The sequence below is a fragment of the Triturus cristatus genome, chromosome 2_2, assembly GCF_964204655.1.
Source record: "Triturus cristatus chromosome 2_2, aTriCri1.1, whole genome shotgun sequence".
NCBI lineage: Eukaryota > Metazoa > Chordata > Amphibia > Caudata > Salamandridae > Triturus > Triturus cristatus.
In genome coordinates this window covers 850,813,697-850,838,616 of record NC_140582.1, presented here as the reverse complement: position 1 = coordinate 850,838,616, position 24,920 = coordinate 850,813,697, and the positions used below count along the sequence as shown (strand labels likewise).

The 24,920-nt window shown below is 41.6% G+C and overlaps 1 long non-coding RNA gene across 5 annotated transcripts in view; it reads right to left on the bottom strand.

The window, feature by feature from the left end:
* The window catches only part of LOC146862874 (uncharacterized), a 218,352-nt gene extending 195,731 nt beyond the window's left edge, over positions 1–22,621 (bottom strand). For 3 of the 5 annotated variants that reach the window (XR_014978520.1, XR_014978524.1, XR_014978521.1), the window contains exons 1-4: positions 22,507–22,621; positions 21,997–22,070; positions 21,493–21,568; positions 21,310–21,391 (exon numbers count right to left, since the gene is read on the bottom strand). This is a non-coding gene — a long non-coding RNA (uncharacterized LOC146862874). Of the gene's footprint in view, positions 1–1,771; positions 1,973–7,908; positions 8,010–21,309; positions 21,392–21,492; positions 21,569–21,996; positions 22,071–22,506 lie in introns of those variants that run through there. The other 2 variants (XR_014978522.1, XR_014978523.1) reach the window with 2 other exon arrangements.
* Positions 22,622–24,920: the final 2,299 nt, after the last annotated feature.

Genomic DNA, 24,920 nt, shown 5'->3' with positions numbered 1-24,920 from the left:
TCTCTGGAGAGTGACTGTGGTTCACATAAGGTTTACGAGAGATGTTCATACCTGAAAGAAGTTTAGCCACAGACTCTGCAAAGCTCAACAGAGGTACACATGTAGGGGTGACCTCTGGTAGTGCGTTCCCTGGGTCGGGTGTGGTTCCATAGCCAGAGAACGCACCTGTTGGAAGAAGTAGAAAGATTTCAATGACTGGTATGGGACAGAGGAGAGCCAGGGCTTACAGTGCCACACTAGGAAGGGGGTGGAGTTATATTTGTTATGTTATTTGTTACTTTTGGAACAAACAAGCACTCAGAGTGTAATGTACCGATTCTAGGGGAGGGGCACTGAAGAGCATTACACTGTTCAGATAAATCAGGATAACAGTTAGGTTTTGGGTATTCGTCTGAATAAAGATAATGCAGTAATATGGCGCAGCTGAGCTGTTTCTGAACCTGAGGGGTCTGAAGCAAGTCCAGGCTCGAGGGCTGATAGCGTGTGTTGATTGTAAGAAACATGGTGGCAGCTAAAAAATGTAGGGGCCGAACCAAAGACGGATTTAAGCACATTGCATATCACTTTACTTTTGATCCTAGCATAGGTCGGCAGCCAAAGGAGCTGGCACAATAAAGGCTTAGCTGCATTAATTTTGTGGAGCCAAGAATCAGTATGGCTGCTAGGTGAGCGACCTGAAACTGTCAAAACAGATTACATGGTTAACACAACAAACGAAATTAGGATAAGCTATAGTCGTTCCCCAGAAAATTAAAAGAAGGTTCTAAAAGTTAAAATAATAAACGTTTCCCGAACCCTAGTTGGAAGTCAGGCAATTTTGGTGATACAAGTAAATCTAAAGTGCAAATGGAGGCAAATAATAGATGAGAATAGAATTGTTTAAAAACAAACCACATACAATGGAAGGTCTATTTCTAGCAGCAGGTGAGTGGTACAAGATGCTACCTGCGCTAGACAATACTACCAGCTTAAAAGACGTGCCAAAACAGCATGTCAGGAGCAACTCAAGGATAATTTCAGTTTTATGGCCTCATGACACTGAATTATGGAGGCCCAGCTCATGTCTCCAGGTAGGAGCCTCCAACAAGTCGAGAATTACTTTCCATCCTAAGAGCCAGACTTTAGTCCCAGAAATCAGAATTGGCAGAATCTTTGCCTGATAAGCCTTCTTCTGAGTCAACATTTAACAGCCTTTGTAAAGTCAACAAAATCTAACAAGACACCTGGCCAAGGCCATACAGCACACTTGCCTAGCCTGGAACATCCGGCCCACTACAAACCCTGATTAAATATCAACTCCAAGTCTCCCCTTACGTGGAGACAATTTCCAATTAGGCTGGATCATATGAGCTTGACTTGGGATTGTGGTCAAATTAAAGGAGCTTTTTTTTACCAAGGTTAACTTCGAGAGCACTAGTCTTTGTGCATGTTTCAAGAAAGCGCAGACTGCACTGCAAGCCTACAGGAGTTCCATCTACCTGCACAGAAAGAATTCAAAATTAAGAGGGGAGTTACCCCAATGTGCACCACACAAAGGGACGGGGTACCAATAATCGAAAAAACACAAAAAGTCCCTATTTTCAATCAAGAAAGCCTATGGTGTTATCCTTAACCAAGTGTCAAAAAATATTCATGAGCTTAATTAATATTCTTAAAACAAAAACAAAAACAAAGGATTGTTGTATAATATCAATCTAACGATCTATTTTGAAAAACACTGTATCTTATATATGCACTAAGTAAACCTTTTCGGGAAACTTATTGATTAAAATCAAAATCATTTATTACATATTATAAAAAATAATTTATACAATGTATCTATACCTCCCAAAATGGGTTACACTCTATAATGATCACAAAAAGAAACTAATCCTCATAATTAAAAAACATCATAATTAAAAGTCGACGCAGCGTTTCGGTGATATTCTTAATCTTTCCACCTTCTTCAGGACTAAAATAATTTTCATCAAATCTAAAATAAAAGAAAATTTTTCTATTTTTACCGACTTATCAAAAAAAAGTGCAATTATACAGTGCTATTAATATTCTATACAGTACTCATTTTCATTGGTTACATATTTCTTTACATATCAACAACATCCTCTTAGCTACTTTCAATACCTACTCGGAAAAGACACTCGGCTATATTCTCAGAATCGGCCCGTTTGCGAACGGGAAAAGGGCATCGCAAATTAGAGAATCGCAAATTTGCGATTCTCTATTTTGCGATTGCATTTAAGGAATTGCAAATTCCAACTTCAATTTGGTGGTAATTTGCGATTTCTTTGAAAGATGCACTTTTTGGCATTATTCAAAGTGCCATGTGGCGCACATACATGCCCTTAGGGCATGTATGTGTGCCACATGCTCATTTCAAGGGTGCATCAGGGTGTCCTTATGACACCTTTGCACCCTTGAAATTATTCTCTATTTGCGATTCTCTAATTGCGAATCGTTAATTGAGAATGTCTTCCCATTCATTCCTATGGGCCTCCTGGCCCATAGGAATGAATGGGAAGGTATTCCTTAATTACGATTCGCAATTTGCTAATCGCAATTAAGGAATGCCAAGGAATCGCTAACAATTTGCGAATTTTTACTTACATCTCGTTTGCGATTCCCAAATAGCGATTCTCAAAAAAAATCGCTATTTGTGTATCGTAAATAGAGAATTTGATACACATGCCCCTTAGTTGTCTGGTGGTTCAGGCAGTGGATGATGTAGGCCGGTCCTTGGTTGTGCAGTGTTTTGTAGGTCTGGATAATTTCAATTTTAGAAAAATATACACATCTGAATAATGTTAAAAAGTTTATTGGGTATGGATTGTTTGTGAAAGGGTTAGACTTGATTTGATCATTATTTTAAGTAGCTATTGACTGGATACGATTGCACAACCCATTTTCGTATATTTCATGAGCTCATTGACTGGATGGATTTTCTAGAAAAAGTTAAGCAATCAGAAATAATTAATTTAGGACTATTGAATGTAGATAAAGAAAAATTAAATAAAAAAGTATTAATGAATGATGCTTGATATATTTGTAAAGACCAGGAAACAGAGTATATCAATAAAAGACACTTTCATAGCTATAGTTGTTTCCGGTGACATTAGGAACCGCACGCCAGACGTACAAACCATTTTTGCAAATCGATAATCAGTCACAAAGTGGTTACTGGTTGCAAAACGTAGTATTTATAATGTGCAATCAATGCTTTCAGTATTTGAATCTAATCAATACTCTATTGGTATTGTTTTTTAAATTGAGATTCCCAAATAGCAATTTGCAAACTATAGAAGTACGAATCATTCATAATTAGCAAACATTCGGAGAATGGGCCTTTAGAATGTGCAATTTGACACCAAATAGAAGCAGGAGGTAATCAGGTTGAGAAGATAAAAGGAGGCCCAGAATGCAGCACAATTATCTCGCCATGGCAGATCCATTTGAAGTGGTGTGCAAAATGGACATTCTGGGAACCCAACAAAGGAGAGGGAGGTGAAAGTAAAAGATTCTTAGAAAATATGGTACCATATTTCAACAATTTGAGGATGATATTAATGGTAAGTATAGGTTAAGCGGGTAGGTGTTTTTGGACTTAATAGATAAAATAAAAACAATTTCAAATAGAAAACCTCTTAATAGTGAGCTACTCACGTATAGGTCAAGTGGTCATTATATCTACTTGACTCTGATAGGTACCAAAGCTTAGCTGCAGTAGCAGGTAATATATCACAAAGTGCACTTTCATATGAGTTCATCGCATTCCTTGATCCCCCTTTTATCTAGAATACATATTCACATTTCCTTCTCACATACGCACAAGGCAGGGCTGGCAGGACGCCATGGTGAAATCTGATCACATAGCACAATTGGTTCCATTGATTAAACCTATGTAATGATATATCCTCCATCAGATCTAGATTACCAATTTAAAAACAGTAAAAAACAGCATTCTTTGAATGCAATTCAAGGTGTCTTATAACAAACGTGGTGGCCCCACACCCAGGCAGTGCACTTGATTCCTATGTGTTCCAACGTTGTGCCCTGTATGATTGGCTGTCAAAAGAAGACCTTGGAGATCGTCATCTGTGAGGCAAATTATAGAATTGTACACCACGAATACCTAATTTCTAAACATGCCATCGAAATCTGATGTTGGATGATGTCTCCACAAGAGACAGTTGTCAGGGCTTGTTGTGCTGTTCTACATACCACCGAACGAGGAGAGGACTACAGCTATATCCAGATAATGATAAGTCCGAGGAAGAAGACCTCCCACCTTGTCAAACATCCACAGCCATTGATGCTAGTAGAGCAGCAGAAGGAAGGGTGTGCAGAGCAGAGATGACAAGCAACTATTTCTAGGGTAAGTACACTGTCATTCATTATTCCAATTATAAAGAAAGCTGGTGCTGATCCTACGGATATGAAAAACTTCAGGCCTATCTCGCTTTTACTCTATTTTGCTAAATTACTCGATGCCCATATAGCATGACATCTATGTCTATTCATCGAAGAGTCAGGCTTCTTGGATCCTGCTCAAGCAGGATTTCGACCAGCACACTCAAAAGAAGCAGTGATGATGTCTGTTGTTGATGACAAGCAAAAAGAGGTAGATAATGGCAACACCGAAGTCTTGGTGTTATTGGACTTGTCTGCGGCCTTTGATACGGTCAACCATATTATTTTGGACGACCGGATCAGGGCCATGGGCCTCCGAGACTCAGCATTGAACTGGCTTCTCTCCTTCTTGAGCGACAGATCTCAATCAGTCAGGTTACCTCCTTACTCGTCTACAGAGAGTTGCAGGGTTCCTCAAGGATCTTCGCTGTCCCCCAATCTTTTTAATATCTACATTTGCCCCCTGATAAATGCCCTCAAATATAAAGAAATCAATATCTTTAATTATGCAGACGACATGTAACTATTATTTAATTGCGATTAATGACAGCCCTTCATCTCGCCACTCGTTTCCGGATACTATATGGTTCATCCGAGATCGGATGAACAGCAATCATCTGAAGCTGAATCCTGATAAAATGGAGATAATTCTCACAAGAAGTAAGGTGAACTATTGGTGTCCCTCGTTCTGGCCTAGCGAGATGGGCTCTCCCCACACCCCCAAAAAAGCTGTAAAAAGCTTGGGTGTCATAATAGATGCAGAACTTTCGTTTACGCAGCAGGTAGTAGCTGTGACTTCTGCTTGCTTCTGCCAGCTACCTCGTATAAAAAAGATAAAAACAATTCTTACCAAGGAGGCTTTAATCCAAGTAATCATAGTTCTAGTCATGTCTAGATTAGATTACGCTAACACAATTTACTTGGGCCTTCCTAAAATTCTCCAGCGCAGGCTTCAGCTAATTCAAAATCAGGCTGCTCGGCAGATGTACACCCTGCCCAAACGTTGCCACATCTCCCAGGCGATGATGGACCTTTATTGGTTGCCAGTTGTACAGAGATCAATGTTTAAAGCATGTTGCATGGTTTTTAAGTCCCTGTACCTGAACTACCCTGCTTTTGTGAAGTCTAGGATTATTACTGTCCAACCAGAGCTTTAAGATCTAGTAACTTGCACCTCTTGACAACTCCGCCCTGGAAACCCCAAAGGATAGGCGGGCGTAGGTTTACCGTTATCGCCCCCGTGTATGGAATAGCTTGCCTTTGGACCTAAAGGCCTCATTGGATCTTGCTACATTTAGGAAACTCCTGAAAACACTGCTTTTTAGACAGGCTCATTACAAATGGGAGGTTGAAATTGACTGGTTACCTAGCGCCAAGAGACCGCCTGGTGGATGTGCGCTCTACAAATGGACAGTAACATAACATAACATATATAACAATAGAGCACAGTCTCAAAGTCCTAACTAAAAATTATGTAGCTAAGTCTCACTTACGCTTATTCACCTTGAATGAGTTTTAAAGAGCTTCAACTGTAACTGCATTTTTATATGTAAAGCGCCCCACTGCCTCATAGCTAGGGTAATGCTCTATAAATGCCATAACTAAATAAACAAGTAAATAAATAAATAAAGTTTGATTTTATTCCTTCAGCTGTAGTGGCCCCTCGACCAGTATTGTCAATAATTTCTGCCTTGGACAGGAAGACCTCCACCTGTTTCTACTGTAAGTTAGGAGGACATGAAGAATCTAATATACTCTTGTATGTCATTAACAGCCCCTCTGATGGCACTTGTGTTCCTTTTTGTACCCCAGCAACCGCCTTACTCCTATATGTTGTATCCTTTTTCCCCATAGATGTTGGCAAACTTTTCTCCTGTCAGCCAGAAGTATCAGACACCTCTTCTCCTTATTCTCCGGGTGTTGGTACCCTTCTTCCTCTAGTGATGTTCTTTTCCTTCCACACCCACTCATTTGATGTCTATCTACTTCCTCTCCCTCCTGCTTGGCATCCAAATGTTGGGCCTCCTTCTCCCTGCCATATCAACTGGGTCTGGCCCCTCTTCCCTCTATCACTCCTTTCCATCCTCTTATTGGTGCCTGATCTCTCTTCCTCCTTCCACCACTCCTCACTCTACAGGTGTCAGTTCTCTCCTCCTCCTTGACAGGCTGCTGGCATCTGGTTGGTTTTCTTCTTCTGATACCCACTTTTTCCACGTGTTGTTGCACCTTCCCTTAGACAATATTGTCTCTACCGACCTTCCCTACTACCCCAGCTCCATCGAACTACATTGGACCAGATGAACATGTGGGAGAGTCACAAAAGGTGGTTGGTATTTTTTATTTACATAAGAGCATAAAATGAATGGCTGACAATGTTGTCTCTGTAGGTATTTAGGGGCAGATTCACAAGCTCCCTGCGCCACCAATACGTCATCTTTTGTGACGTACTGGTGGTGTATTACTCTGCCCCATATTTACAAACACAGGAAAAGCCACCCTGCATAAATATGGCCCCTTTACACGCAGCACTTTGCATGAAAGTGGCGTTCCATGGGTGTTCACACGCAACACCCATGGAACAAGACACATTTCCAAGTTTACAAGGAATTGTAAATCTGGAAATGCGTGTGAATGAGGCGTAGGGAGGCGCAACGAGGAGAAATGTTTTCAATTCTCCTTGTTTTTTCCTCTTTCAATGCGTGCTGCATTCTACAGCACGCATTGAAAGAGGAAAATGCCTGTAGTGATATTTTTTATGTGTGCAGGAAGGTGCCCCTTCCTGCACAAAAACAATCACCTCATGACGCAGGCATCCTTGAATCATGGGTGCCTGCGCTGGCGCATGGCAGCAGTTTGTGCGCCAGAGCAGGGGAGAGCACAGGAATGTGACATATTATTGTAAATATGTTGCATTCCTGTGCTTTGGAAGTGCCGCAGCGTGGCGCAGCCAAAGGGCTTGCGTTGCCATGCTGCGGCACTTCCTCGTAAATCTGCCCTTTAGCCTTCTACAGATCTCTGATTTGCTGCTGGTGTGTATCCCCTCAGGATATCTCCCTGCCTGCTCCCTCTACATACATGTCAAAACAATGGAGAATATTCAATAAATACTCCCAATACACAAGTTCTTTAAATAGAGTTTGCTTATCCTACACAAGGAGGTCAAATGGCTATTAGAATCTGCCTTTTGACGTGATCCCTGCCAAAGACGGTTAGGGGGAATCCCGACCCACTACTTACATGTCATTGTTTCAAATCTACTCCTATTCAATGTGTCTCTTTTAAAATGTCCACCTTTTTATTATACTTATCATTAATGCATGGATAATTAATATACTCCTTGTATGCCTTGCCCTTCATAACTGCCTTCACACATTTCCCAGTTGTGGGCATTTCCTGTAGTCTGTAGAACAGACAATGGACTTTAATGACAAGTAGCTGCTACCTCGAATTTGCAGAGCCCCACATTCAGCTGCTGCACTTCAAATCATCAGATTGCTCTCTCACCTTCAGTGCCATGCTTTGAACTTGCTCATTCAAGATCTATGTGGAAATGCTTTCTTTCTGTCCAGAACACGTGCGCATCAGCTGTTGATATGGACCTGTGTCTGTCAGATGACAATGAAAAAGTGTTTTTCGCCCAATATGTTTCTTCTAATTCAGCTCATGCTTGACAGTTATTAGTACAATGTCTTCAGATATAGTATTATATTGTACTGATTCACATAGCGATAAACAATTTAAAAAGTTGCAGGGTGGGATAAGGGGTAAGGCAACTCAGTGCAGCAGGGCGAACAATGGGAAGGGTTACAGACACAATGGTGTAGCAGGGAGATCTGGGACTGATAACATTTGGGTCATTAGAATAAATGAGAGAATGATATGTGAGTTTGTAGAGTGCATGTAATGAGGGATCATTGGAGGCATAGGGAGGGTGCAGCAATACTGACTGTGATAAGCTTAGGCACAAAGCCATGGCTTGATTCAATATAGAGGTGGTACTGGTTTAGCCGGTTTGCTTTGTGTGGGTAAGTTGGGGAAGGAGTGGATAAATGAAGGTTGCACAATGTCTGAGCATTAAAGTTCAGTATCTTTAGTTATGATCAGAACAAGTAAAGAGGCAGAACTATGAAAAGACCAGTTGGCTGGCTATCAGGGAGGTGATCACAGTTTTGGCGCTACATGAAGATTGTGCAAATGTTGCACAGGCGATTACGTAGCACTAGAAGTGATGATGTACTGAGGCAAATTGAATGTTAAAAAGTGCTTTCCGGTTACTGACAAGTTGATGGCTTTTTGTTGGAAGGTAACAGAGACTAGGAGGTAAACTATCTCAGTCCTGGATGGGTTGGGGATGGAGAAGTGTAATTTTGATCCCGTTCCACAATACCGTCGGAGTACACCATAATCATGCATAGTCAGTGCTCGAATATATTCTGTGTGATTACTGTTACTACGGAAAATGAAGTAATGCATATTTAAAGAACTCCATTTGTAGAATTATGTGTATGGAATGTGACTAATAAAGGTCTATGTGACATTTTCATATTAATGTGAAAGGAGAAGTTAACGTAAAATGTGTCTCATTGTGAGGTTAATAAAATAGAATGTGTATGTGTAGACTAATGTTTGAACATGTATACGTGCAACAAGAACTATTTCCATGCAGGTGCATTTGGAATGATTTATTAATGAGTTTAGAAGCTGCATCTATTATATGTGTAGAAATTTGCACGTATTCTGTAACCCTGTGCACTGCTAAATTGACAAGAGTCAGCCTTGAGAAACAGGTCATGTTTAAAGTTTAACATGCAATTTGTATTTAACCTTCAATGTAGAATGTATTTGCTTGTATTTTTTTTCCACTGTAGGTGTGGACAAAGCCTCATTACTTAGCATAGAAGGGTTTTGTTATGTTACATTGCAAGGTATGAGAAGACAAAGTTTTGCAAGGAGAGACAAAGTAACGAGCAAGGAGGCAAATTCTTGTGGAGGAGTAGAATGACCAATGACAAATGAAGTTGCAACTTATCGATGTGAGAAAGGTGGTGCCAGTATAAGAACGTCATGTGGGATTGCCTACCTCCTTGAATACAATTGATATTTATGCTGTAACTTAGAGAGGGACAAGAGAGATATCTTAGGACTTCACATGGAGCAGATCTATGTGTCTGCTTGTGTGGCTTTATGCTATGTGACCCATGGTCGGAGTGCCTTCTACTGAAAACTCCGACAGCTGATACCTTTCTGATTTCACCTTTACTAAAGGCTTCGTAGTCTAGGGTTGCCCCTTGCAGGCAGTGTACGGAGAGATAGCTTGCTCAGGCTTACTTTGGAGAATCATTTGTTGCAGTTTGGTACTCAATTCTTTTTCCTGAACATTTGCATTGCCATCATAGAGTTAGTGGTCTGCTTTGTATTATCTAGGAGATTTTGACTCATTTTGTTTGTACTATACTTCTATACAATAATGTTGAGGCTGGTCTATATTGATTTGTTTCTAAACTTATCATTAAATCCTACTAAACTCAGATTTAGTTGTTGAGTGGATTATTATGTGGGCAGATTGATTACACTGTACTGAAAATTCAAAGTGATTGTTCTCTCCTTCTTACCTCTCAAGCTGCTATCAATGTCATCGGATTGGAGATGAAATGCTTACGTGTGCCCAAGCTCTAGCAGCTGGTAACAGTGCCGGATGGTTAGCTCCTGAAGTAGAGGGAGATAGGATCTAATCTAGAACAGCCTAGACCCCAACCCCAGTGGCCCTAGTCTAGAATCCAGGATCGTGACATGGAAAATAGACAGAGCTCCAGTGGCGTGTGTTCAAACAGCTGCTTCAGAGGAGTGAGTCTTAGTAGAGTTGTGAATGTGGTGTTAAGTTGTTGAAGTTGTGTCGAAGTTGTTATCGGGTCCAACGTGACCTAAGATGCCAGATTATATAATAAAGGTGCAGAAGACATTGTGTTGTAATTGTCTGCTAAGGTTTTGTGGGGTTTGTCATGAGATTGATATAGAGTTGTAATTAGTGTGATGAACCTTTTGCACAGAAGGGAAACTATACTGATTTAAGTGATTCCCCGCTGGTCGAGGTTTCACTCGTGAATGTGTGTTCTTTGAGTGATTGAATTCTATTGATTCTTTTAGCAGAGCAGACAATTGTTAGTTGTTGTTTTAGTATAATCAGAAGTGAGTGAGAGAGAGAGAGAGAGTGTGGGGAACATTGTAAAGGAGAGTGAACTGCTGCGAAGAGTGAGAGTGATGTTAGAGTGTGTCATGCTAGGATAGGTAGATTGGTGTAACTCCACACTGGGATTAGCTGCAACTGTCTTTTGGATTCTGTGCTATTATTGGTGATCGTATTGCTGCAGAATTTGACATTAATTTAATTTGGATTGAGCAGAAAAAGGTGAAATAAAAGATTGAAAAATTAGATGTTTTAAAGCAATAAGAGATATGGTGCGAGGAGATGTAGATGTACCCACTAGAATTGGTGAGGGAGCTCCACCAGAGGATACGCCAGCTCATTATATGGCGGCTAGTGTTGGGCTCTGTACTATTATCTGGCTTAAGAATTGGCAGAAGGTCACAGAGAAAGAGGGTGCATTAATGTTTCCATGCTACAGTACTTTCAATTCGAGAATAATCGACCATTTGAGAAGAATATTTTTTGCAATAAAACCATTATCCAGACCGACACAGTTTGAAGTACTTAATGCATTGGAACATGCAGTGTATGTAAAGTAAAAAGACAAATATCAAAGGAGGATGAAGAAAGCGATGTGTGCATACGCAGACACTAGATGGGATGACCAACAAAAGAGATGTAGACTACACATGATTGAGGGAGCGAGATTATACCCTGCCATAACAAGTGCGGGAAATGATGTGGGGAGAAGGAGAAAGGAAAAGAAAAAGGAGGGAGAGGGGAATGCAGATAGTGACAGCGATGCAAGTGACAGCCTTTTGGATTAACTGTTAGCTGAACGCCCACCCCCATATAATCTAACACACATGGGAAGTGTAAGGAATGCGAGAGTTCTGGTACTGCTTCAGAACCGGTTGCCTCTAGTTCTGGTGTTGTCGGGGTTATATTACCTAGCACAACACGGATTATAACAGGAGGAAATATAGGAGCGTGTGTGCCAGGCTCCTCAGGGAATTGTAACACTAAGTTGGCTTCAAAACTTCTGGATGCTCTTACAATACCAGTTACTATGGGTGCTGTAGTCCCTATGTACGATCCTAGTTCTGCTGGGAATGAAAATCAGACAGTGCCTGCTTCTACAGAAGCGAAGCTACAGGAAAGAGGAGCAGGTAGCCAGAGAATGCAATTTGTATTGTTGGTCCTAATGAATGCAAGCTCACCATGTGCAGCGAGTGCAGACCCTTCTGAAATACAGAACGGATTCAGTCCTATAAGGTCTTTTCCTGGATTGGCAGGTATGGATTCACCTGTACGGGAAACTCTCCCAAATGTAACGAATAGTAAGCCTCAAGACAACACCACACAAAAAAGAACCTCTGAGAGCCAACATCTAATTGAAGGCCAAGATTTAGAGCAATGGTTGAAGGAGCATAATAATATTAATTAAAATGAAAATCAGAATCTGAATTCAGAGGTGAGCCATGGAACTATAAAATTGTCTGTGAAGGTAAATCTGATAGATGTAGTATATTAAAAACTTAATTGCATGAAATGATAAGTGGGAGCTTGGAGCTTAATCAAAGAGATACCTACCAACAGAATGAATTGTTATTCATGTGTAAAGATGTTACTTGGAGACCGACACAGACTCATGAGAAATTATCTGATTTGGCTCAGAGATATAATGTTAATATAAAACGACCAAAGGCTTTGCAAAAAATCATAGACTTGCATTTAGCGATCAGAACAAAGAGTAACTGAGATTACCAGAAATGAAAACCTAAATTCGAGAAGTAGTTCTAAACATTCGGATTTGGAGCACATTGGACAAATGGTAAGAAAGGTGGGCAAAAAGAAAGGGTTCTAAAAGAACAACAGGAGAACCTCCTCCTTTGGGCTAAACGGGAATGGGTGTTAAGGCTTTCCCCTTGCAGGAAATACAGAGTGGAGGTTATGTGCATTTACCTTAGAGTAGAGGTGACCTTGTGGCTTTTACCAATGATTTCCCAAAGATGCGAGAGAAGCCTGTAGAGTAGTACAAACAGGTTGATCGATCTGTGAAAATTTCAAAGGTGTTGTGAACTGATCTGATTACTTTGTTCAAGATTGTAGTCCCCAATGATTTGTGGTCAGCATGTAAAATAACTACAGAGTGGCCCAGGGTTGAGCCTGAGAGCGACCCAGTTGTGCATGGTCCATCACCTGTAGTGATGAAGAAATACGTGCAGGTGATAACTTGGTTGAAAGCTAAAGTGCCACCACAGGATATTGTCAGGAATCCGGCGAATGTATCTATTATTAATCAGGAAATCAAGATACATGTGCTGGTTAAACACCCAATGATTAATCATTGGAGAACAGTAGCAATGGCATGAGTTTTCTGTACAATTACAGATGGCTGCCATCATTGGAGAACAGTACCAGTGACTGGAGTGCTTGTACATTTAAAGATGACCCTCATTCTCACTAAGGGAGCTGTTGTTGGAATGCTCTCGAGTAGTATTTTGAGTCCGATGGTGCGCGCGTTACTTTCCGCGTGCTTCAACTGAAATTTTGAAGAGACTAGAGTCTCGAAGACTTTCCCTACTCTGAGTGGTTATTTAAAAACTATTCAGAGACTTACTGGCATCAATTGTATATAGATTTGTTCCCTCCAGTTTCCTTGTGGTTTTGCTGGCTTTTCTGAAGAATAGAGAAGTTTCCGGAGTTCTCCACTATGCATCGGCGCTTCAGAAACCAGCACTGGATGTTTTATTGAGCCGGAGTTTTATTTCCGATGTGGTTTCCTGAACTTGACAGAGGGAGGGGTTTTCAAAAATCGGCAGCAACTCTGCGATCTTTGGAAGAGTCCTGGAGCACAAATCCTTGTCAAGAAGACTTGACTTCGGTTAGTCAGCTTCTTAATCAAAGACTGTATTTTCGTTGTTCCATCGGTACGTTTATATAAACCCCCTCGGAGCGTTTTTAGGTCTTTTTCGGATTCGGGGGTGTGTTTTTTTGTTTCTTTCTCTTCTCTGGAATGTAAACATTCCAGCCAATGGGAAGAGGAGAGAAAGAAAAACACGCCCCCAAATCCGAAAATGACGCTGCGTTTCTACGAGGCATTTCTGCTTGACCTCGGAGAAAGATGGTGGTGTTCATGGTGTCATCCCCGTCCACCATGCGCGCTGTGCTGAGTGCAGCAGAGATGGCGGCCTCCATGCTATGCTGCCGGGTCTCGGCGGGGCTCAGGAGGCACAGCGCCCGTACCACTCTGAGTGTGGCAGCCGCTAAGGTAACTCGGGGAGAAGGTAGAGAGCGCCGTCCCTTTAGTGGGGAAGCAAAGGATGTTCCCCAGGTCCTAACTCCTGTACTGCTAGGTGACTCTCTGTACAAGGTGGAGCCGGGCGCCCTTCAGGTTTGAGGGGAGCAAAGACGGCGCTGGGGCTCAGCGCCAGGCTGCCCGTGGATGAGGGTTGGTGCGGGCCGAGCAGCAGTAGGGTGTGCCCGCGAGAGTGCAGCCCACGGAGCTCCATTGCTGTACCGCAAGGTACTGGGGTCCAGGACACACTGCTCTGGGAAGTCAGCTGAGAGTGAACTAGGGATTACACTGCAGCCAGGGAGCTGTGGATAACCCAATCACAACGTTGTATGGACTTACAACAGTTGGAAGAGTTTACAAGTGTGGAAACGGGTGAATATCAGCCATTGGTGACATTGAACGGGGTAACTACACCTGACGTGCTGTTAAACTTAGTCGCCAGAACGGTTCTTTTCGCCACTCTTAAAGGCTTTTAGCAAAATGTCAACAAACAGGTGTTTCTTTATGTCTCCGGCATAGCAGCTGTTTACATTAATCAAGAGCCTACCGCAAACAAAACCGGTCAACAACTAGCGCCGCATGTCGATTGACTGTCCCCCATTTCCGCCGTTTAAGTTTATGCAATTTAAATATACAACCCATTCTTACAGCCTACCTCACCCTCCCCTTCCCTTGGAAACCCGTGGCCAATGGCAATCTTTACGTGGAGGAGGGCGGCCTCACGGCCAGAGCGACCGACTTTACGCTCGGTTGACCGTGTTTCAGTCTTGGTGTCGGCTATTTTTTTGTTGTTGTTGCATATTTATATAGCGCGAACTCGACCCGAAGGTATTGGAGCGCTTTACATAGCACAGTATTTACATTACACATTCAGGCACGGGGTGATTAAGTGATTTGCCCAGAATCACAGGATGTGGACGCGACCTCGAGGTTCGAACCCTGGTTTCCTGCACCAGAGGCGGCAGCGCGGCCGACGGACAACATCCTGTGATTCAGGACAAATCATTTAATCTGCCCGTGCCTAAAAATAGGATCGTGAACTTGTGTGTTGCAAGATTGCGCTATAAAACTACCCAAAAAATACATACCCAACTGCGATCGAAAGACTACCTATGGTAGGGTGACCAGCCTTTTAAAGCCAAAAACCGGGACATTTTTTAAAAATAGCAGAAGGACTACAATTTTACCTCAATTGAGTACACAGAATGACAGTGCTCCTCAGCAGAGAATTACAGAAGAGACAGTAAGAACCTAAATAGAATGCAATGTTTAAAGTCAGCAGCATGTCTGTGTGGCTCTGTGTAAGTGTGGGTGGCTCTGTGTGTGTGGGGGAGGCCCTATGTGTGTGGGTGTGTATGTGTGTGCCTCTGTGTGTGTGGCTCTGTGTGGGTGGTTTTTTTGTAGGTGGCTCTATGCTTGGCTCTGTCTGTGTGTGGGTAACTCTGTGTGTGTGTAGGTGGCTCTGTGTGGGTGGCTCTATTTGTGTGTGGGTTGCTCTATGTGAATAGCTCTGTGTAGGTGGCTCTGTGTGGTTGGCTCTGTGTGTGTGGGTGGCTTTGTGTGTGTGGCTCTGTGTGTGGGTTCAAATGCAATAGGTCTCGCATTTGAGAGAGATTAAGCTATTGACATTGTAAATAACAATGCCGTTTCTTTAAATGTTTTAAAAACATAAACAAAAATAATGTCACGAGCAATGCCAATAGCTCTAACTTTAACACTACCGAGACCATTACATTGTAAATGCTTGTTCTCTTCTCTTTCCTACCTATTCTTTCCTCCCTTGATTCTCATGCTTCTTCAAAAGAAACCAAATTCGGAATAATATCAACATTGTTATTCCAACTCAGAAGAGAGGCAAAGAACTCCAAGTAGTGAGGTTCTATTAATGTTTCAGAGTATTGAATAGACTTAAGTTGCTGTATTTACCTTGCATGCTTTTCCCCTTGTATATGTGCATTAGGTATTCACCATAACGTCTCTGCAGGCATCATAAATACATAAGGAGCAGTCTGGAATTGACAGGTTACCTCAGCGGTTGGAGTTGTCTCTTCTTTCTTATCCCACACCCTTTCCCCCGTTGGTTAAGCCTTGCCATAATATAGGGCAGATTTACCCAGGTGGGGCACTGGGAATTAGCATCACTTCTGCTCCTGTGGAGAATTACAGGTACTCTCTGACAGATATTGATTGGGTGAAGATTGACAGAATGACACAAGAACCTAAGGAGATGATGCATGTGCTTTATGAAAGGTTGTTGCAGGCTTTCAAACAGTATAGTGGGATGGACACCCTAGAACCCACGGATATAGGACAGTTTGTGTTCCGATTTGTGACTGGGCAGAGACCTGAAATTAGTATAATAATACAACAACATTTGATTTGTTTGCAGAATAAGTCTGTTGACGAAATTCTGTGTAACACTAAATATTGTTGTGATGCACAAGATGTTAAAGCAAAAGTTGATGGTAACACAGATGAAGGCTGCTGGAATAACACCTGTGATTGAGACTATGTTTGAGCAAGGCATTTTAAAAGAGATCCTGGGGAGTCCATGTTACTCACCCATTATGGGCTTGCAAAAGCTGAGCGGCAAGTACCGCATAGAGTAGGATCTCCCAAAAATTAATAACAAAGTGGTTTCTTGTTGTCCCTTGGTACCGAATCAATCTGTGATAATATTTCAGATTACATTTGAGGCTGAATGGTTCACTGTCATTGATTTTTGCCAGGCCTTCTTTTCGATTCCCCTGCATGAGGAGAGCCAATTCTTGGTCGCTTTCCAGGTTTGTCCCACAAGGGTAGTCAGAGAATCTTTCCATCTTTAACCACATCTTTAAGAAAAACTTGAGTCTTTGGTCGTGCTCTGTAATTCTGTCCTGGTAAAGTATATCGATGACCTTTTGGCTGCATCGCATACTCGAGGAGCATGTAAAGTTGATACAATTGACCTACTGAACTATTTGGGTGTGAATAGACATAAAGTGTCCTCAAGTAAGTTAAAGTATTGTATGACGGAAGTCCTCTACTTAGGGCATCACATTGTGAAAGGTGCGAGAAAGGTATCAACAATCATGCAAATAAATCCACCTTGCATGCAGAAGGAACTCAGGATGTTTCTGGGAATGGTGGGCTACTGTCGTCAGTGGATACACAACTTTTCCCTAGTGGCCAAACCTCTGCAGATGTTCACACAAGGATGTTTCAGATCCGGTGCCCTGGGACAATGATTGCTTGATTGCATTCTTAAGCTGGGAAAAAATTGCTTTTTTCGCGCTCCTGCATTAGGAATATCAGATTACAACAAAGCATTTTTTCTCTTTTGTTGTGAACAAGAAGGTTGTGCTCTCTCAGTATCGACTCAGAATCATGGAAGTGCCCATAGACCCGTTACCTATTTTTCAGCTACTCTGGATCTAGGAGAATTAGCATTACCCGGAAGTCTCAAATTCATTGCTGCAACAGGTGTCAGCATAGAGAGATGCGATAGCATCATATTTGGTCACCCTTTGACTGTTTATGTACACCATTCAGATGAAATTTTGTTGACTCGAACTCGTACTCAGCACCTAACCAATATCAGTCTCACAAGGTATGAGCAGACTGTTTTGGCTGCCGAGTACGTCAATTTGAAAAGATGTTCAGTTCTGAACCCAGATACTTTGCTTTTTTTTTACCTGATTGTGATGCAGATTAGATCAAAGTAGAGCATGACTGTCTCAATGTTACTGAACTATGCACCAATCCCCGTCCTGACATTACTGATCAGCCATTGTCTGAATCTGATTACACCCTGTTTGTGGATGGCTCTTGTCTTAGGGACAATGAAGGAAACCTGAGAGCTGCGTATGCTATCTCTATCTTTATGTGTGTGGTGGAAGCTGCCTGGCTTCAAAGAGTATTCTCTGCGCAGGTTGCAGAAATGATTGCTCTTACCAGAGCATTCTGCGTTTCAGACCAGCTAAAGGTGACAATATTCAGTGATAGTCAGTATGTGTTCGGTGTCGTTCATGACTTTAGACATTTATGATACCAAAGGGCATTCATAAGCTCGTCAGGGTCCCCGATCCGCAATGGAAAAAATGTGAGAACACTGTTAGTTGCTCTACAAATGCCAGCACAAGTTGCGGTCATTGAATGCTCTGCCCATTGTAAAGGAAACGATTCTATGACAATTGGAAATCGTTATGCAGACGAAGTTGCAGGTTATTGTGCACTAAACGTGTGCACTTCCAATGGTGAATATACAAATGAGGGCGTGGATGAAATTAATTTCAACCTTTTGATGACGATTGCAAGAGGAAGTTACTGAGGAGGAACAGCAAAGTTGGATCAGAGCAGGATATGTAAAGCGAGATGATGATATTTGGGTTTCAGGAGATGGAAGACCAGTGCTACCTAATCGTTTGTTGCCACAGATGACAAGGTATTATCATGGTTTATGCATGTAGGAAGGGATGCCGTGGTGAGGTTGTTTAGGCAGACTTAGTTTAACCTGAAGTTTGGAGAGATTGCTGAAGCATTATGTTACCAATGCGTGATTTGTATGCAAATGAATGTGAGAAAGTGAACTGCCATTACACTGAGCCACATAGGGAGATCTGGAGGTCCATTCAATGGATGCAGCTGGATTTCACTGATGCCAGTATACAATGGATTGAGATACGTTTTAGTATTAGGGTGCATCTTTTCACTTTGGGTAGAACCCTACCTGACTAAGAGATGTGAAATCCTCACTGTAGCTAAGTTGAGGGAACTCATTCTGAGATTCAGATTTTCAACCTCTTTAGAATCAGACCGAGGAATAATGAGGTTCTGAGAATGCTATGGGCAACGTTACAAGTGGAGCAGAGATTACATTGACGTTATCGGCCATAAGCTTCAGGTATTGTGAAACAGGTCAATGGCACTCTGAAATCCAGGTAGGCTATAGTGTGTGCTTTAACATCTCTGAAATGGCCTGATGTTTTGCCTCTTGTGCTGATGAGTCTTCGCAGTGTCCCAGATTGAAGAACAGGACTGTCTCTCCATGAGATAATCATAGGAAGAGCTATGCAGTTGTCTGCTCTGCCTGCCAATGTGTTTCTGAACACCACAGAAGATTCGGTGTGCGATTACTGTATAAGGATTTGCTGACGTGTTCGTGCAGTGTCTCACCAGGTTGTAGCTGCGACAGCGCCGCCACATCAGTAGCAGTGACATGACCATAGACTTGGTGACTTGGTCGTGGTGAAGAAACATGTGAGAAAGAACTGTCTTGAGCCCCGTTGCCGTGGTCCGTACCAGGTGATTTTGGTCACTACAACTGCTGTGAAGCGTGGTGGTCTTCCTAATTGGGTGCACACATCCCACACTTGTAGAATCCTGTGTCCCCTTGAATGAGTAACAGTCCCTCTCCAAGAAGAGATGCAAGCAGTGGTCGAAAGGCCACGGGAAGAGGGCAGCCAAGCTATAGGTGACTAGACAGAGCCTAAGAAAGCACTTGCACGATTTGAGGGGGGGTCTTGATAAATCTGAGGGGGAATCTGAACTCGAAGAAGCTGATGCTGTGGCAGTGACAAAATCAGATTCTGACCCCAAAGAGGGAACTAGTGCTGTGGGATCACAAGTAGTAGTGGAAGAAAGCTGGCGAAAGATTAAAGTAAGGAGAAGTTTGAAGTTTTACTCCGAAAAAGCTCTTGCATCCATATCTGAGGCATCTGGCGAATCAGGGTTAAGTGGAAACTGTGAAGGATCAAACCTCAGGAGGTATAAAGGATCGAAGTTGCCTGGTAGAAGGTACTCTTCTCCTGAGTTTACTTATCTTGCTACTATTAGTGGAAATTCAACTGAGAGTTTCAGAACTTGATTTGAACTATCTTTTTACATTTGCACTTCCTTACCTGACAAGTCTGAGTGCTTTTAGAAACTAGTGCTAAATGAGCATGAATTTGTCTATCTAAATACAGAAGAATCTCCTGTGCTTGTTGATGGATTGAGAGTAATAATATTGGAGATGCTTATTAATGAACTTGGTCATCATAAGATTTGAGATAAATGAACTTTGTTTAGTTGCTTAAAAGAAGAATTCCTAGGTCTGAAGAAGAATAAAATTAGGGTCGACATTTAGACAAACACGGAGTAGGGCTGGGAAGCCTCACGAAGATTGTACATATTTTGTAAATAAAGTTGAGCACAACAAAGACTGTTTTGCTGTATGCACAGATAGAGACCGACAGAGAAGATTCAGTTGCTACTATTTCTTTACCCACTTTGTCTGAGTCTGGATAGTATGAAACCGAATAATACCAGTCATAGACGTAGGTACATAATAGGCAGAATAATTGTAATGTTAGGCTTGATAGCCTTAAAGTTGGCAGCTGTTTCCATAAGTACAGCAACTTTAAAGAAAGCTCTGTGTCTTTCAAGAAGGAATCAAAATGCAAGTATAATTTACGAAACTGTGTAACAGTGAGATACCTTGAAACCAAGGAGAGGGGCTCTAATGACCCAAAGGGACAGAGCACCTATGTAACTTAAAAGTTAAAACCAAATTTTCCATTTGGAACTCTGATAGCATACGTATTCTTTCATACTGAAGTCATGCCAATGAATATCTAGTGTTCCACCTATCCCCCAAGTATACTAATAAAAGCTCTAATCAGAGTGTGTAAGCACTATTGTGCATATTTAATAGATCATATTGAGCATAGATAAAAAAGAAAAAAAAAGTGTTTTAATACAGATACATATCATAATAAACAATAATACAATAATACCGGTTAAAAACCCCTGGGTTGTCAAATAAACCCCAATTCATTAACAAACAACCTCCCTGGACAGGAAACTACAAGAGACAATCAAATTTGTCTTAACACTGTTAATTTGAAACTGTTGTAGACAGCACACAGCAGGAGAAAGAACTTCCCTGTCTTTTTTGTGGTTGCTGACTCTCTTCAAATTAAACAAAAATATTCTGCGTCGACGCATTTCGGTAAAGCTGTGTTAATAAAGCCACCTTTTTCAGGACTATTAATTTTCTTCCCTTAGCCACATTGCTCTCTGATATAATTATAATACACCTAACATAAAAATATAAAATAAACATACATAAAAATATGAAACAATCCTAATAATCTTAATAGCATTTCTTTTTGGTAATATACATATATATTTTCATGACACATATGTATCACTTTATTTTTGCCCCCCGACCTTATTTATAATAGCAGTCATTGTTCATCAAATAAATCAAAACATCTTCATATTCTTAACAAAGTATATATATTGTTCCTTAGTTCAAAACATTTCTTAGGCCATTCTGTGTATGATCCTGTAAATATACACACACCTCATGGAAGATCTTTTATAAAGAAAGAACCCATATATTTAATGTCAACTTTGTCTTGGACTAGTTCATTCTGCCTCACCAAATATCCATTCATTCATCGCTAAGCAACTAACCATACATGGCTACACTCACCGGTGCTACGGCACTCGGGAAGGAGTGGCTCCAATGGGAATTAGAAGATGCACACTTCAGTGAATTGATGTGGTCCCAGAAACTATATGTATAAATAAACAATGTAAAATATTATTCAGTGGACTGTTTTATTGTTAATAATTGTTCCCACTGTTCCTTTTACATAAGGAGTTAATAAAGTACCTTTATTTTTCCTTTTGTCTTGATTGGATGGACAATGTATTTATTTGCACTCAATTCCAGTAGACTCACCCCCTACCTAAAGGTGAAATACAGCTCCATATTAGTATTCAGTGCCCTGGTTTACCACATCTACCTTTAGACTGTTTAACTCTCATCTCACAGATATTAGATGGTTATGGGGAAATATCGACGATTTCATATGTGGACCCAACCGGAACACGTCTTGGTTGTCCTGTTTAATTTAAAATATATTTCCATGATTAATATATACAAGATTTTAAAGAAATAATCCTTCTAATATGCTTACTCTTTCACTGTGTTTTATCCATTTATTACCCACACATTACTGTTAGTACCATATATTTGTCACTTGACTCCACTGGTTCATGTTGATTAAAGCTGCCCTCCCGGTTAGTGCTAAGTACGGGATTTTATAAAAAAAACAAGACAGTTAAACAGTTTTTTACACGGGTCCTTTCAAAGGACACTTTTCTATAGTCTCACCTTTTGTACAAATGGTGGAAAGAGAGCATAAAGTCACTCTTTCTGCCTGTTTACCCAGAGCAAGATATTATTGGCTGTAAAGAAAAATAGAAAGAAAATCTATATATCTCCATCGATCCTTTATTCTGGGCCATAAGTAGTTTGATTTCAAATGCCCCCATCTAGTCCCTGCCCTATGATCAATGCCACATTTTTATCTTCAAACTTCCAGGTTATTTAAAATGGAGGGATTATTTGGTATTCAAATGACCTTCTCATAACGTTATCTAAAACCCTTCGAGCCATATGTAGCGTGCCATTTATATAGGGAAAATCATGCATATTCTGTCACTTCCGCTAGTCAGACAACCTCCCTGATTCTCCGCTGGTCTGAGAATCCTCCCTGATTTTTTTTTTTTTTTTAAAGCCGATTTACCCATGTAAAACTAAACCTTTTAGAATTATCGTCAAAGGCCCCACCTGGCCATGTATAAAGTTCCCTTTCTCACACAATCTGTAATGTCCCCTCACCTCTGTCAAAGTGCAGGCCTTCTATGCTCCAGGGTCTCTGCCGGGCTATTTTCCAAAGTGAATGATTCGGCTGCCGTTTATTCGGGCTGTTTTTATGGCATCTCCTATACATTCGTCCTAACGCATACCACACCTGCGTGGTTTTGGTGGTAAAGATGATGTGTAAAGGATTTAGGACCCGCCATCTTAGAGTGGCAAGACTATACACTACTACTTATCTATGGTTCAAACGGGATTCACATATTTCTTCATGCGTTTTAATTTATCTCAACAAAAGAACCTTTTCTGTGGTGAATGTGTCATTCCTAACCCATATTGGTAATGAATACGTTTCTAATCTGGTAAACCATACATTATTGTACCTCTTAGGCGCGCATAAAGATAACATCCTAGAATAAAACAAAATGCGCCATCTTTGAATGGCTAATAATTAGAACTCGGCTGCCATATCAAAATGTTTGGTAATAGCCCTATATATTTATTTGGTTGGCCTCTGTCACTACCATAATTAAATATTTAATCATGAATCGTGTCCCTTGTTAGTAATCAGGACCTAATAAAGAGCCCCCTAGAATTCTCATAATATATCTAGGATGGACTCACACTTATAGATGACATCACAAGATACTGGCACAACTTTCATAAAGTGGTAAAGCCACTAGGGCTAAATCTACTATGTGCAATAACCATATTTAGTATATCTAACATATTTGTACGTAAAGGCAAACCCAGAGCCATCTACTGGGTTACATAAGAGTTGAGGATAAACTTTCCCCACAATCTATATATAGGCTATTCCAATTATTCTTAAATGATCAGTTTCACCCAATCCTCTCTTGTATTAAGACCTCGTCCTATTGTGTCTAAAATAGAAATATACCATTGTTGCCGGTTTTGCCTCTTTGTTTCTGAGTTGCCTCCTCTTCTGTTTGTGGTTATCTTTTCTATCACAAACCACTCAAACTCTGTATGTTTATGGTTGAGTGCATTATAGTGATCAACTAAAGGTACATTGTGTTTCTTTTTATTCAGGGCTGACCTATGTTCTAGCATTCTAAGTCTGAGTTATCTCCCTGTCTCCCCCACATATGCTAACACACAAGGGCAGTGTATCGGATAGACAACATTGCAACTTCTACAATTATTTAAATCTTTTGATATCAAACTATAACCATTATAGATTGATGTCTTGGTTACCAAACAGTGGTCACAGATAGAACAAGTGCCACATTTGTTATTGCCCAACGCCTTACCCATTTGAAGGGTACTTTGTGTCATGGGGCGGGTAGGTCTGTACGTGTTTACCAAACTCTTGCAGATGTTATAATTCCTCTTAAATGCAAAGAGTGGTTTTGGGAGTTTGATCTCATTTTCTGCATTCAAAATGCTCCAATTGGAGCTCAGTACATTTTTCAGCTTATTATTATTATTTTTTTTTTTTTGAAACCGTTTATTACAAAACACATAAAAATATACAAAGATGGGCCTACAACCTTCCGGCCGGGTGCTAGTAAACAGATGGAGCATATGATACACATTGTAGAGCGTGCATTGCGGCTGAGGAAGAAACACAGGAGTTAGTAGTGTTGATAGCAACCCCATCCGGACCACACTATACGGTTTCATTTTAAACTGAAAGAACAACCAAAAGAACAAACCCACAAGGCAATCCACAGTCAGAAATAGCAGCATGTGCTCCCCTAGAAGGGGGACCCTACCAGTCCATGGGAGTATCAAGAAGGGGAGGAAATCAGGACTAGGGCTGGGTAAACTCAATGCCCGGAGCAACGGAAGGGGGATCAGCTAGGGGGATGGGGCTGGCGACCGATCGGGCAATGACGGCGGAGCACAAATCCCCCCGCGGTAGGCGTTCCAGGGGCCCCATACTTTCACCCATGTCCCAGGCTTACCTCTCGCCACATACACCACCTTTTCCCGAAACATGCACCAGTCCATATGTTCCTTCCAGGCCGAGACAGTCGGGGACCTCTGGGATCCCCACAGTTGAGCAATATCACGCTTGGCCACCATATATCCCAGAGTCACCCACCGCGTCTGTGGCGCCGAGTAGTCAGCAGGTTCCCACACATTCAACAGGCATCTCCTAGCTTCGGGTAGCAGCACCACATGCGTAACCACACGCAGGACCTCATGCACACCACGCCAGAATCGCTCCACCTCCGGGCATTCCCACAATATATGCAGAAAGGTCCCCAAAGCACCACACCCACGCTTACACAACCCGTCCACAGCATAGCCCATACGCAGGAGCCTTGGCCCCGTCATGTAGACTCTGTGGAGTATCTTGAGCTGGACGAAGCGAAGGCGGGCCGGTATGGCCACCTCTTTCGGGGAGGCCACCGCAGTGGTCCAGTCCTCGTCGTCCAGCTCCAGTCCATCGGCAACCCAAGCCT